Source organism: Macrobrachium nipponense, chromosome 21 (assembly GCF_015104395.2).
Source record: "Macrobrachium nipponense isolate FS-2020 chromosome 21, ASM1510439v2, whole genome shotgun sequence".
Lineage (NCBI taxonomy): Eukaryota > Metazoa > Arthropoda > Malacostraca > Decapoda > Palaemonidae > Macrobrachium > Macrobrachium nipponense.
Genome location: NC_087212.1, coordinates 10661698 through 10677210, shown reverse-complemented (window position 1 = coordinate 10677210; position 15513 = coordinate 10661698). Strand labels below are relative to the sequence as shown.

General features: G+C 37.6%; 1 long non-coding RNA gene across 6 annotated transcripts in view; it reads right to left on the bottom strand.

Annotated features, from left to right (window-relative positions):
- LOC135197784 (uncharacterized) overlaps positions 1 to 1775 on the bottom strand; it is a 110600-nt gene extending 108825 nt beyond the window's left edge. For 5 of the 6 annotated variants that reach the window (XR_010310659.1, XR_010310660.1, XR_010310658.1 and 2 more), the window contains exon 1: positions 1642 to 1775. This is a non-coding gene — a long non-coding RNA (uncharacterized LOC135197784). The remainder of the gene's footprint in view (positions 1 to 1641) is intronic. The other variant, XR_010310657.1, reaches the window with a different exon arrangement.
- Between the last annotated feature and the right edge of the window lie 13738 nt (positions 1776 to 15513).

Sequence of the window (15513 nt, the reverse complement as noted above, 5' to 3'; positions counted from 1 at the left end):
TTTTCTATATTCCTTATACAAAATTTTTTGTATTTTCCTTTCCCAGTAATCAATCTTGGCTTGAAGTGGCTGCTCAATTGCTTTACATACTAATCCCCACAAAATTTAACAATACAAAACTTTAAACATATTTTTGACAAAAAAATTTAAATTTTTAAATAAATCATCCTATTGTTAACACAGAAGGTTTGTTCTGCATAAGAACAATTATATTTTAAATACTTCCCTCTCTATTAGGATCTGTATTTCCTCGGGAGGACAATAGAGGAGGGGAGGATGATATAGTATACGTAATAGAAAAGCATTTAAAAATTAAATTTTTATCACATAAATTTCTATTATTTCAATTAACTTTATTCTCTATTATGATAGCTGATTCCCACATTGAGCAAAAGAGGTGGGAAAGCTACTCTTGAAGATTTTACCTATACATAAGTGCATATCCAGGCTTCAACAAACATTGACTATAAAATTTTGGAAATTAAGAAAAGTCTGTCTGAAACTTCATTCTCAATTCAACCAATTAGCAAATACTAAAGACTTAAAGCTGCTAAGGAGGTCAGAACCTGTTGTATATTCTCATGTGAAGTAAATTATACCTGTTGATGGAGAATGAGACCTAAATATTTCTACGCACTGATCATTCATTAGACAGGCACTTTTAGTTCAGATATGAAACATGGGTATAAGTTTTCCAGTCAATAACCAATGGATGGTGATAAAGTTGCAGTTGATGTTGATACGACTCAGCTGGTCACATGTCAGGCCAAAGGCCAAGCACTGGGACCTATGAGGTCATTCAGTGCTGAAAGGCAAATTTTGAGTAGAAAGGTCTTGAAGGTGTAACCAGGCAGTTACAAAATAATTTTTAGGAGAGCATGGAACGTATGATGTAAGAGTATATGAACAGAGATACAGGAACGTATGATGTAAGAGTATAAAAACAGAGATACAGTAAATGGAATGGAGGGGGTTGCAGCTTGCTTGGGGCTGAAGGGGCACTGCAAAGAACCTAAGTAATGCATACAGTGCACCAACATGAGGGGTCATCTGATCAGCCTGGAAAGACCCATTTCTAGGTTAGGGTCAGTAAGTTAACCTAAAATCTTTCAAGTAGGTTAGGAGGCTCCTTTATGTGTGGGAAGTGAGTCTATGACCTACATAAACATTTCATATTTAACTCGTCTTCATAACCAAAATGTGCAGTCATACCATACCAGGTATAAGTAACTTGACACTACTTACGGTGCCAGAAAAAACTGCCAAATATACAAGAATTCACAATAATCCTGATCCACTAGGTTAACTTTATCTCTGGTAAGGCTTCACAATTTACTAAAATATCACAGCTATGATCCAAACAGGTGTAAAAGACAGTTATTGGTCACTGGCAAATCATTACTGGCCAAATGACATAGGCTAGGCCTAGGCCTCATTTTTTATTTTTTTACAATCATGTTGAAACACTGTAGAGCCATGCAGCCTAACGAGGGAAGATAGTCTAAAATGCGGAAGATCGCCATGAAAACACTTATGAAATCGCAATAATGAATAGTATAACCAAACCATTTAATTAATAACCTGCACGATAATATGGAAGAAAGGCAACTTTACGATCAGCTAAAGCCAATAAAAACTTACCTTGCACATACCTAAATAACTCTTCGATACTTGGAACGATTTGCTGTAAAATGTGCTTCAGTCCTTATAAAAAAAAAAAAAAAGTAATTGTTAATTCCAATACGAAAACTCGGAAATTCAACACACTTTTCAACAAAACAGTAAAAATAAACACTTAGGTAAAGACCTCTACTCCGTGTCAGGACGCGTTATAATGTACTTTTCTTGGGTTGTACACATTGATCGTACATGGTCCACCCCTGTACCATGCGGTTTTTTTACCCTACTTGTCTCGTGGACTCCAATTGGTCTATTAACATTCCCAATTTCCGATGTCCAATAGGAAGTCCCGTTACACCAACCAGTTTTCCCAGATACTCTGACGGCAGAGCTACTATCCCGGTTTGCTTGACGTTCCTCATCTGATTTTACTCACATTCCAAACTGGACATCTTGGAATACAGGTAATATATTCTTGCTGGCAAATCATATTAGTTCAACATACAGATGTTAAATTAAAAAGGGTCACATGTTATTGGATATGGGAAACCAGCAGTGTTTTCAAGGATCACAGAATTAGTCTAGTATCTTTCTACAGTTGTTTACATGTTGCAGGGCTCACGTATATATATATATGGTATATATATATATATCTATATATATATATATATATATATATATATAGATATATATATAAATAGTAGTCATGTTAATAACCATCTTGTCGTTCATGTGCAATAATAGTCCAAAGACGCTAGCAATAGGCCTAGTCTAGCTTTATCAACAAGATTGGCCCGTAGATACGGTTATGGTTGCCCTTTTGTACGATATAAATTACGTAATAAATGAATGAGTCATGGTGCCAAGTTTCTAGAGAGAGAGAGAGAGAGAGAGAGAGAGACGAGAGACGAGGAGAGTCAGAGAGAGAGAGAGAGAGAGAGAGTTGAAGTTGTTACAAAAAATAATAAACACGGATTAGCTAGGAATGAAACATGTGCCATTTCAGAATTAGATCCAACACCTGTGAAAATTAACCAGTTAATGATCTGTGTCTCAACTAGGGCTAGGCTTTACTATAGCCCAGAGATAGCAGAATGGCTAGTTCTGTGGCGTAAGAAAACACGATGTGATTTCCTTGATATCGGTTACCTGATTGTAATTTCTAAAGCTTTTTTTTTCTTTTGTCAGTTAACATTTTTTTTAAAGTACAACCTTCAGGCTTCATGTACGTGCTTGAATACCAGCTTGTCTGACAAATGTTTACAAATTAATCTGATTTACCATTAATTTTATCTGATTATCTGCTCAGGAGCAAAAGACATTTGTGGTATAGCGATATATAGAGTAATAATTCACAACAGCCGATGATTTACCATTTCATCTGCGATAAATTATAGGCCCTGATATTTATTTTATCACGTGCTTAGGCCTATAACATCCAACCCATCATGCATTCTTATTAGCTTGTTAGATCTCATTTCAGCGTGAATGTGTATCTTTGGCTAAGGGCAGTTTTTCTTTTTTTATTATTATTAATTAACTTCCCAGATTTTGAATAAAGTACCGACAATTTTCTAACTTCCGCCTCAGTTTTCAGAGCTGGGGCTTTTCAGTTTTATGCACGAGTAGGAATTTTATTTTTATTAACGAGGAACAAGAAAGTAATGAACAGATAAGCTGAAGAGGGCATTTGAAAGGACGCCGATCAAGGAGACGAGAGCTCGCGGAGGTGAATGTCACAGTATCTGTAGGGAAATTCCATGAAGCTATTAATGCTACTGAAGTTTTCTGCATATAGATTCATCCTCACTTTACTGTTCAAGTATGAATGTAACACCATTCCAACTCAGAGAACATGTACTGGATATCACTTTTCCCAGACACTTAAAACATTAATTCCCGTTAATCCTTCCTTCCTTTAATGATCTTTCATTACCTTTGGCACACAGTCCTTCATTTCATTCGGCCTCCCTTGATCCATTTCAAGTCCTATTTGAGGAAATTGTCGTATGGTGTATGGATATTTATATATGTATTATGTAATCGATCGTCACTTGACAGCAGAACAGACCTATATTATAGTTGTTGCGTCACGGTGGTATTCCTGGTAAATCTGTAAAACTGAATTATCCTGGACTGCATTAGAGGGAAAGTTAATGTTGATAGGGTCTTGTGAAATTAATTTGCTGCATACTACATGGTGTAGTGCTACAAGGGAATGTTTTGTCGCCCTCATAGTTTGCGCTTCTCATACATATTACGACGCAAGAGGTGGTCAAAGATAGAAGAGGGATTTAGATATAAGTAGCGATGAAAAGTTAAGTCTCAGAATGTGCAGACGTTGCTGTTTTGATCAGCAGAACCTCCCAAGAGTTTTGGGAGAGATGGGACTTGAAATGGATCTAGGCCGGCCGGATGAAATGAAGGACTGCGTGGCAAAGGTAATGAAAGATCATTAGAGGAAGGAATTAATGTTTTAGGTATCTGGGAAAAGTTATATTCTGTACAGGTTCTCTCGAGTTGGATTTGGCTGAGAGATTGGAAATGGCAAATCAAACACTGGGTAGGCCTATAGCATTTGGAAGTACAATGCACTGAAACATTCAAAGGTAAGATTGTAGTAGGTGGGTCTGAAGTCATTTGTGCTGCTTCTGTGAACAGGAAACATGATATGACAGTGAGACTAGAACGGGAAGGCTTCGTCAAATTCAAAGTAAAGCTTTGAGGAGGAATAGCAGGATCGAGTGAGAAATGATTCCATAGGGAAGGTAACTGAAGCTCCGCGGGTGGGTGGGATGATGGTAAAGATGGAGGTGAGAGAGAAATATACCCTGTACCATTTTAATTCCTAGTTACAATTCAGAGAACTATAAAAACTGTATTGTATATGTCCTACTTTGTTATTAATGTTCAAATTTGCCTTTCTTCATATTTCTCTCATAATTTACTCTTTACTTCTCAATATGCTGACCTGTTTTCCCGATTAAGGCCCTTGGGCTTGTTTTATGCATTTCTAGCAAAGATTGCAGCTTAGCTTATTATGATAATATCAGCAATGCGAGTATCATTGCAGGTGCGGTAACCTTCCTCACCAAGTTCTCGTGACCGTACTACCTTTTGACCAGTGGGTGAGGTAGCTAAATTATTTTCTCCTTAGTACCATCTCTAAAGTATGAACGCCATTTTGCTTAGAAAAATAATATTCATTGCTATATGAAAATAATTAGATATCTCTGATGACTACCGAATGCGTAGACTAGCTTAGCATCGTCCGAACGCTTGGTGCGGTCTCGGCTTCCACATGCTAATCCATACTTAGCCTAACGTAAAATAGAGGAAACGTCCTTACTTAGCTTTGGAGGTTGAATCGATAATGTAGCCACTTGCTTGGATCAAAGGCATAGCGTCTTCATCGGTGTCAGTCAGTTATCAAGGTTTTGAAGGACTGGCCTGTTCGAATCGGTTTTGGACTGAATTGGCACTTTGCAAGTCCACAGTTTTTCGAAAAATCGGTTTCTCGTCATGTTGTAACTCAATTACAGAGTATATTGTTTTTGGAACATTCAGTTCTTGCAGTACGTTGTTCATTGCGCGCTCCCCGCGCGCGCGCACACACACACACACACACACACACCACACACATATATATATATATATATATATATATATATATATATATATTAGCATGAATAATGTAAATAAAGAAGGGGAAATGGCGCCAGAAGTATGTGTGTGTGTGCGCGCATATCGATTCGAAATACTTTTTGGGACAATAGTGCGGAATCCCACACCGCCCCCCTCCCTCCCTGTTGTTTTTGAAGTCTTTCTTTTTTTCTTGCTTGTTCTCGATTATCGTTTTGGTAGGACTTGTCTGCGTTCTACTCGGTGAAAAGGACCAATTCTTACAGGAATTTGGATGCAAGATCCTGTGTTCTTATTGGGTGACACAAGGTTTATGCAAGTGCATGGCATAGGGAAACAACCTTGGTTTTCCCAGTGTTACTGTTTGACATAGAAATGTGTTAACATTTATTCTATATATTGCGAAATTAACTAAAAATCTTCTCGTGGTACTTGCCCACACACTCATCGGCCTTATGGACCAGTCGTAGAGTATATTTACGGATATACAAGTTAGCCATAAAATTCCTATTTTCCTTCTGTAAAGTTTATAGAAAATGGAGTTTAATTGGCATAACTACGTAAAAAGTATTTCAATATCTATTTTATGGTGGAATTGTATTTTTGGAGAAGATTTACGCTACTTTCAGGGCTGTGCGCAGGATACTTATACAGGAGGATGATGGAAATGGTTCGTAACATAATTTATGTACCACAGTAGACTAATGAACAGCTAAATTAGCGGCGTAGGCCTATTGTTCAGTACGTTTGCTGAAGTTTCTTATTTTCAGTAGGATTCTTTGATGTTCCTTTTATTCTTATGGATAGCAAGTGATCATTCAGTTTTTTAGTATGGTTTCTAGAACTTCCCAATAGTTTTTTCTATGAATTTTTCCATCTGGTAACAGGTTTCATTTGATATAATGAGTTGTTTATATTTTATGATTTTTTCGTGCTTAATATTTTAACTTTCCACATGGATGTTAACAAACGCATCCCCACCCCACCCCTATCTGGGCATTACTGGTGACCAAATCTGGGAACAATATTCAGACGGCAGGTTAAAAGAATAAAAATATGTCGTCGGAATGGACAAATTTGTGAAAACTTTGTCCGTCCCTGTAGGAGGTTAGTGCCATCATTGCACCTTCTGCAGTGCTCTGTAGGCATTAACTGAGGTTCTTTGCAGCGTGCCCTCGGTCCCTAGCTGCAGCTCCTTTCGTTCCTTTTACTGTACATCCTGTCATATTCTCTCTCTTCCATCTGACTTTCCACCATCTCCGAACAATTGATTCATAATGCAACTGCTTTGAGGTTTTCCTCCTGTTACACCTTTCAAACCTTTTACTGTCAATTTCCATTTTTGTGCAACTGACGAAGAGATGTGTCGGGTATGTTTCGCAAAGTTGACAGTCAGGACAACCTCCTAGAATTTGCACCACGCACCCATCTGAGTAAAATCGCTGTTAAGGGAACCTTAACAGGCAAAAGTAGATTCCATTTGCTGAACGTAAGGAATGCTGGAGTGTTTAACTTATTATGGTAATCTTATACATAGATTAAAGAGTTGAAAGAACGAAATTAAAACAATAACCTGAAAGTAGGATATATGAAAGGCAACACATACTGAGCGTAGGTAACTTAAAAAGCTAAGTAGGCCGGGGATATATAATGAATCATACAAAAGCCGTGGGTTTACAATGGCCTGGTATTTTTTCCCCCTTTTTTTATTTAATTCCAGATGCCGAAGACGCCACAAAGATCCAGTTGCCCTCTATCACTATATGAATGTGTCAACGCTTTTTCGGTGACCAGCCATCAATCTGCACCTGCTGAAAGCGCCTATACCTGTTACCCCCCAATGAATGAAATATCAGTAATGGGTGTTTCGCAAGCACGATGAAGTTTGCTTTTAGCCTTCGTCCAACCAAAGCCAAAGTAATAGGGTCTCTTCAACTCGGCTAATACTGTGACGTCAGAAGAGTAACACTGCTCGTGCTTCTCATTGAATTACTTAAAGAAGCTTTAGTTTTTTATACATTTAATCCATATCACATTGTTTTTCTTTTTTATAAAATCTTGATAAAACCTGTAAAGAGGTTACATGCTTGATGATTTTTAATACCCATTCAAAGTATTTAGGGTCTGCTCAACTCGGCAGTGGGGGAGGAGCTAATCTGTGGACGTCACAATAGTAAAAACTCCCGTGTTTCTCCACTGAATTACTTAAAGAACCCTTAGTGGATACATTTCATCCATATTACATGGTGTTTTTCATAAAATCTTGATGATAAAATCTGTAGAGGTCACATGTTTGATTTTAATACCCATTATCTCATTTAGTCACCAAACCTTGTTTTATTGCACAAAATATACCAGTTTGAACACACATAGCTACTCCAGCTTTCTTCATATGTTTATTCTTTACGTATTTATTTACTTACCTATATACTGGTTTGCTGTATTCTCTTCAAGTCCATTTCTTTTAACATGGCAATCTCTCTCTCTCTCTCTCTCTCTCTCTCTCTCTCTCTCTCTCTCAGGTAGTCATATTATCAAGATTTTAAATAATTCTCAAGAAATGTATTTAGTTCTGTCACTGTGTTCATACCTCACTTTGAAAAGCAACTTTTTTATGATATATGTTAGAATGATAGATTAATTATATTTTCCAATTTTATTGTGAATACTTATTGTTATGCAACAAATACAAGAAAATTGTGGATACTGGCAGTGTAAAAAATGGCAGTTGCATTTGCACGACTTGGCCACAAAAAGGAAAACAATATCAAAAGTATAAGAATTACATCATATACGATATAAGGTATCAAAGGAATAAATGATGAAGAAAATGTACAGGGAAACACATTTCCAGCAAATGTCTCATTAGCACTTCATATACATAAATATACTTCCGAACACATAAGTTTTACATTATAACACAAACTGTATACATAAAGGTATTAATCATGCATGCTTCAAACGATTATAATATTTTCCAAAAAGTACAAAAAGGTATTCGTCAGTCTGGCTGGATGTATCTGATGACGTTTCACGAGGGGCGGGCTGAGATTTCAGATCCCACGAACGCTTAATTTTTTATAATTTTTGTTTGTGCGTAGATAATATTTTCTGTGCGCAATTATGGGTTTGAAAATAATTGTAATTGTAATGTGTCCTATACCAATTGAAAGGGCATTCTTTGTACTTTTATATGGTATATGGCAAGATGTAATAAGATGAAAAATTATGTAAGAAAAAATTGGTAAATATTTACATAAATGTTAAAATTTTGGTCCGTCTTTGACCTAGAATTCTCGAAAATTTCCGAAAACGCCTATCAATTTTATTTATGCATTATATAGTAAATTTTATCAGCTTTCTAATTCATTTTTCAGTTTCTTTCTATCATCATCCCTTAGTCAGATACGCTACAAAACGTGAATGTATGTAGGTTGACGGATGAAGTAATTGCACATTTTTGTGTGCGTAGATAATTTTTTCTGTGCGCGCTTGTGGGTTTGAAAGAAACCGTAATTGTAATGTGCTATATATCATTTGAAAGAGCATTCTTTGTACTTTAACGTAGTATACGGCAATATGTAATAAGAGAAAAATTTATATAAAAAAACGCCATCGCAAAAATAGTTATATGAAAAGTTATCGTAAAATATAGTTCAGTAAAGATATGGTCCTTTTTTTTGTAACTGATGACGTTTCACAAGGGGCGGGGATAGGTTTTAGTACCGCCTCGTGAGCAGACCCTGTATATTTTGACTGCGTCTAACTGCTTGAATGCATCCCACAACGTATACAGCCTCAACCACCGACCCTCCTCCTCCCTCACCCCCGACGAGCCGCTCCCCTCCCCCCTCCGCGGGCTATTTGACAAACCCAGCTACGTGTTTGTCATCTCTTTCGTTTATTATAGCGTGTGTTTGTTCTTTCCCTCGTTTTATAATCATCATCCTGTCTGTCGTGTCCTCCAGGAGAATGGCGCTGTCGTCAGGTACGGCTCGTCCATTTAGGTAGATGAATCGCGCCCCTAATTTAGGTTGAAGGAACGCACACACACACACACACACACACACACAAACGGTCTAGCCACGCTTTCTTTTATATTGGTCTTTTGTTTCTCCGTTACATTCTTCTTCTTCTCCCTGATCACAGAGGTTTCATTGCAACATTGAAATTCACGAGCGGTTTTCCATAGCCATCGACAAACTGAAAAGAACGATTATTTTTTTTTGTATCAACTTGTGTACTAAAGATGCACAGAATCATCTAGCCACACACCTCTCTCTCTCTCTCTCACACACACACAAAGCGTCAGGTCGATGTAACGAATGTTAATGAACAGAAGTGATCAGTTTAATTGAAGTAGGCAGACGATGGAGATTACTTTCAGCAAGTGCTTTCGAGACAAGGTTGCTTATCCATGACCTTCTTTGCCCTTGTTAAAACTTACCGCAGTTAGTCGAGTAACTATTATTTCTAGCAGCTGACGTCTCAGATCACTAGGAAAACAGTGGGCTTTAACGGAACAGGCATAAGTAACTCTCTGTCATGTCTGGGAATCGAACGCCGACTCTCCTTATGTTGAGACTTTCATTACGACCACTCCATCCGTGTATGTGTCTGTACACCCATCAAATTCGTAACTAAGTAATTGAATTACCATTTAAGGCTGCGTTTACACCGCGCTAATCGATTCGATTCAATTCACGAAGAATCAACACGATTCATGATTCGTGTTGATTCTTCGTGAATTGAATCTATTCGATTCGCTTGGTGTAAACGCAGCCTCAAAACAGCGGTTCCGGAAACAGCGAGTTCTACCCAATCCTCTAACTGATATGCAAATATGCCGGGCACTGATAAGCATTAAAGGGAGGTGTGTTTAGACTCTCCATTCCTGCCAATGTCTTTCACGAGAGGATTTCAAGACGATGATGCAACGGCCGGACAGTGATTTTAGGGAAAGGGAATGAGTCTTAGTCTTGATGGCATTGTTTCGTAAGATCTATGAGTCTGGAGGAACCGCCCACAAGTGGCAATACTTTAGAAGAAACCATGTCCTCAAGGGGAGGTTCTGAGAAGGAATATCTGTCGTAGTTCAGGCTCTGTGTTTGTGTTTGTGTGTGTGTGGTGGGGGGGGGGGGGGCGCTGAAATGAGTGTTGGTGATAAAGTATACAACGATTGTATTGTAATGATGCTCAGCGAACGTATGGAGTGCGAATGTGTTAGTTCAAGGATTGTATTGATAAGACCAGGATGTGTAAGGTATGTCTAGATGTGGGATAGATTCCAAAAAATGGGCTGGTAATTAAGGAGGCTACACAAATTCTGAAACAGTGTTGCGTCACATATCAGGCAAAGATTTAGATTGAAAAAGTACGATATATTACAGAAAGTTCAAAAGGAAGAACAGGATGGGTTTGTCCAATGAAATTGGCGTTGGTCAGATGTCTAAGAATCGGTTATGGGAGACATTTGAGAGCAAGGGAATAGCTCTGCAACATATTATGGACCTTCAAAGACTTATGATAGATATGACTGAGTTGCAGAGTGAAGGATGTGAGGGTATGTGGTATAAAAATAATTTTTTAAAAATTTATTTTCACTGTATTGTAGTATATGTAGCAAAGAGAGTGACTCGTTTGGTGTAAAAATGTGACTGAAACAAGAGTCCATGGTTGCTGAACTCATATGGGTAGAGTGATGTGAGAAATTCATATGGTAGAGAGTATGTAATATATGAAAGAAAGGACATAGGTCAATGTGGGGGCAAAGTTGGGGATGAGGAAATGGGTCGTGAATGGAGTGGATTGGCTGATGTTTAAAGCTCAGAGGATGCAGTACATTTTATGAAAGTTTAATTCAACGTGTGAAAGTTTCAACCCCATAATGAATTATTCCTTCCGCTTGTAAGAATTATAAAACTTTCACAGTTTTATTAAGGAAGCACGTTTTGACGTTTTTGGCGGTCCTCATGGCGTATGAATTGATGTGTGTTGTGCAAGCAATTAAATGCTTTCCTCAGGCAAGAGGCTCTCCCATCGTTGACATATATGTTTAGTGTTTAGTCCTTATATGTATGTGCATTGTATGTTAAGTAAAATATTTTTGCCTTATCATTATGTAGCGGAAGGACACGTACACACAGTTTATATATATATATATATATATATATATATATATATATATATATATATATATATATATATATATATATCGTTTTATTTACTTTTTATTTATTAGTTAAAGCATCAAACGAAAGAGCTCTTAGAGTACAGACCTAAGCTCGATACATTTTATTTAATTTTTTTTTTTAATGTTTGTTATTGTACTTTGATGTCCATCGCATATTTTCTTCTTGAATTCGATTTGCCGTTTATTCAAATCTATTCCTTTGAAAGCGAACCTGAAATGAATTTTAATATGATGTCATCAAGTGATTAGTCGTCTGCTGCGAAATATAACTTTTTTTTTAAAAAAAAAAGGACGCGTATTCAATTTATTTCGCTTTACACTTGACGTTGATGCCGAGTTCGTGGTCTGCAATTCCGAATTGTGTGAAACTTTGCACTTAAAGTGTGTGTTTGTGTGTGTGCGTGTGTGTGTGTATGGATTTGATGGAGCAAAAGAATTTCTAAAAGGAGAAATTTCCTTCCGTTAGGTTCACAGAAAACGAGCAACTCGAGAAAATCAGCCACCAGCCAGGTGATCATAAATCAAGATACTTGTTTTCAGACATCCAGGGCCGAGATTTCCTTCGTTTTGTTTGTAGTCCTGGACATAATAAATTCAACCTTTGTTGGTTGTTACTAGGCAAAGCTGTGCCTGATAACAGCACGGGCACTTCCTCGTACCCTTTTGGAAAGTCGCTCCAGAAAGCGTTCTGGAAAGCAATTCCAGCAAGTCGTTTCATAACGTCGTTTCAGGAAGTGTTCCAGAAAGTCGTTCCACGAAGCGTTCCACAAAATCGTCTCAGAAAGTCGTTTTGGACAGTCGTCCCAGAAAGTCGTTTTAAAAAGTCGTCCCAGAAAGTAATTCCAGAAAGTCGTTCGAGAGCGTCATTCCAGAAAGTTTTTTCAACAAGTCGTCTCGAAGAGTCACTCCAGAAAGTCATCTAGAAAGTCGTTCCATAAAGTCGTTGCAAAAACTCGTTCCAGAGAGTCATTCCAGAAAGTCGTCTAGAAAGTCGTTCCATAAAGTCGGTCCAGAAAGGCGCTTCATCTCACTTGACCCAGACCTTCGGCAACTCACTCGGCGTGACCCAGTCGGAGAAGGATTTTATGGCGCCTTTTTTTTTTCCCCTCTCTGTTATTTTGTTCATTCGCCTTAAGAGGTGAGAACAAATAGACGGACGTCTATTCTGGCGCTGGGCATTTTTCCTCTTGAGAGTGTTTGATGAGCAGATAGCGTTCGATTGCAAGAATGGGGAAGCTGTAAAGTTGAAAACCTGCGTCTTTTATCCTGTGGGTGAGGTGGAATTATTCGGAGAGGTGGGTTTGTTGGCTTGTTGGCCCTTTCTTGCTCGTATGTTTACTTCTTATTTATCATTTTTGCGTTTAAACAGAGAAGCAGAAAACATAAAAAAATAGAATGACACGAGGGAGACTGCACAATTATAATTTCACTAAGGTCTTCCTTCGTCATTTTCCCCCGAACCTTCGCTTACGTGATTGGAAAAATAAACTAAGGAATACCGGGCCTTTGTTTATACTAATGCCAAAGGTCGCATTCCATTATGAGGATGAGAAATGTTTTTTGTGTGAGATCGAGTAATATTTCTTTTTACTGAATGAGAATGAGAAATATTTCTTGTTAAGTCAGGGGAATTGAGAAACAATAACGCTTGTTTGGTGTGAGAACGCCAAATAGCTCTTGTCTTGTGTGGATAACTGAGAAATATGTTTGTGTTTGTTTTTTTGTGAGTTAAGAATATTTTTTGTGTCAGAATGAGAAATGTTTCTTGTTTCCCAGTGAGAATGAATAATAATTCTCGTGTGAGAAAATTAAGAAATAATTTTTGCGTGAAAATTGAGAAATATTCATATTTTTTCTGCGAGACAGAAATTTTCATTTTTTCTGCGAGAGTGAGAAATATTTCAGGTTTTCTTGTGCGGATGAGAAGGATTTCTTGGTTATGCGTGAATATAGAGAATTTATTGTTTGCTTTTCTTAGGGAATGAGAAATGTTCCTCGATCTATGAGGGAACTGAGAAGTATTTTTTGTACCTGTGTCTGAGGTGTTGAGAAATTGTTCTTGTTCTGCGTGCGAATGAGATATAGTATGCCTAGTTTATGTGAGAATTGAAAAATACATACCGTTCTGTGACACATTTCTTGTCAGTAGGCGACTAGAAATATGAATGTTTTTTGTCAGAATTACAGTTACTTATTATGTGTACGAATGAGACACATTTCTTGCTCTCTGTGAAAATTAGCAACATTTCGCGCAGCAATGATCACGTTTCTGTCAACGAATGAAAAATATCTATTGTGCATATCATTCGGCTTCAGTGGCCATTAACGTAATGACGCCATTTGTATCCTATTGGCCATTGAGATGCCAGCGAATGGGAATGGATTCCGGTTGCTCGTTTTTGCTCTACATTTTCCAGAGTCACTGGAAACGATTTCGGTTGCTCGTTTTTGCTCTACTTTTCCCCGAGTCACTTTCCAAGTTGAGAGGTCTGTCACGATGTTTCACTTCTCAGGGTTGATTATGTCTGTTTCTGACCAGGGATACCTGTTCAGGGTAATAGGGGAGGATCTCTCTCTCTCTCTCTCTCTCTCTCTCTCTCTCTCCTTTGTGTAACTCGATAGATAACTGTCATTTTAACTGATTCCTAATATTAACCCCTTTCTTCATTGGTTTCATACAGGTACGGTACTGGCATTAAAAATCTCGTAGGCTTCTGTTGACCTGAGTCTTGATCTGTGTACCTGTATGATATTCGTCTGTTGAGAGTCGCTGCTAGAGAGAGAGAGAGAGAGAGAGAGAGAGAGAGAGAGAATATGACTCAAACTTCTTCAGTATCGGATGTTGGACTTGTCGTCAGTGCAAGTTTCTGATTATTTATAATGGACATGCGTTATCAGATTTAGCAGAACATTTATTTTGTTTGTGAATAAACAGGAAATCAGCAGCATATTCATCGTATGATTAAAGCAAGTTAAATCTCACGGTACTAAAAGTCAAGGTCCACAGATCTATTCATTGTGAATTCAGTCTTTGTCAACTTGAACGTCATATATTTCCACATACTTGAGTTAGTGTTTTGTGCTTAGAGACGAAGCCCATATAAGTAGGGTTGAATTACGCTTAATGGGGTACCAACACTATATAAAATAATAATACCTTAACATGTATATAATCTCATTCAGTGATTAGAAATCTAGCCCAAAGAGACGCGAGAAAAATATCTGATCGAGTAAGTCACAAGAGGAAGAAGAAGTAGAAGGAGAATAGCAATGTTTATTGTAGGATGAGAAAGGATGAAAGGGAAGAGATTTGAAAGAATATTGCTTAACAGGGCCTGTCTGTCTGTGTTCGTGATGTTTACGACCATACCAATCCTTCGATGGTTTTTTTTTTCTCTTTCTCTTTTCCTCTTCAATCCGTCATAAAACATCTTGAATAATTCATGACTCTCTTGCTCATCTGGAAGAACCTAGCTTCTCTCTCTCTCTCTCTCTCCAAGTGATTCTCAGTGTTGCTATGCTTTTATCTGTCTCTCACTCGCCAAATATCTCTCTCTCTCTTCTCTCTCTCTCTCTCTCTCTCTCTCTCTCTCTCTCTTATACAACATAAAAAATCTCGAGGTTTATCGTCTCATAGAGCCTTTATTTGTTGTCATATGGGGTCATTTATATCATTATACTATGAAAAATATTATGTTAATTTTTTGGTACAGGTTTATACTTGCTTCGTTGTTCATTTTAAAGAGAGAAAGGGAGGCTAACTGTATAAAACGTCAGAGTGATATAATCAAGTCATAAATTAGGGTTCGTACTGATACGTACACAACAATTTTAACTTTTTATTCATTTGCTTTTCTTTTTGTTTTCAATCTAATTTTAGACTGGGAAAGAAACTGCTTGGACTAGAACATTGGTAAAAGTGGAATTAAAAGAGAGTTTTTATTTTTTTGCCTTTATTGAAAAGAAATACAAACTGGTAACAAATGGTTCCAAATAGACTTACAAACTAAAGTGTTGCTTGCAATACAGTCCGTACATAGCAGAGTCTGCAGTTGCAT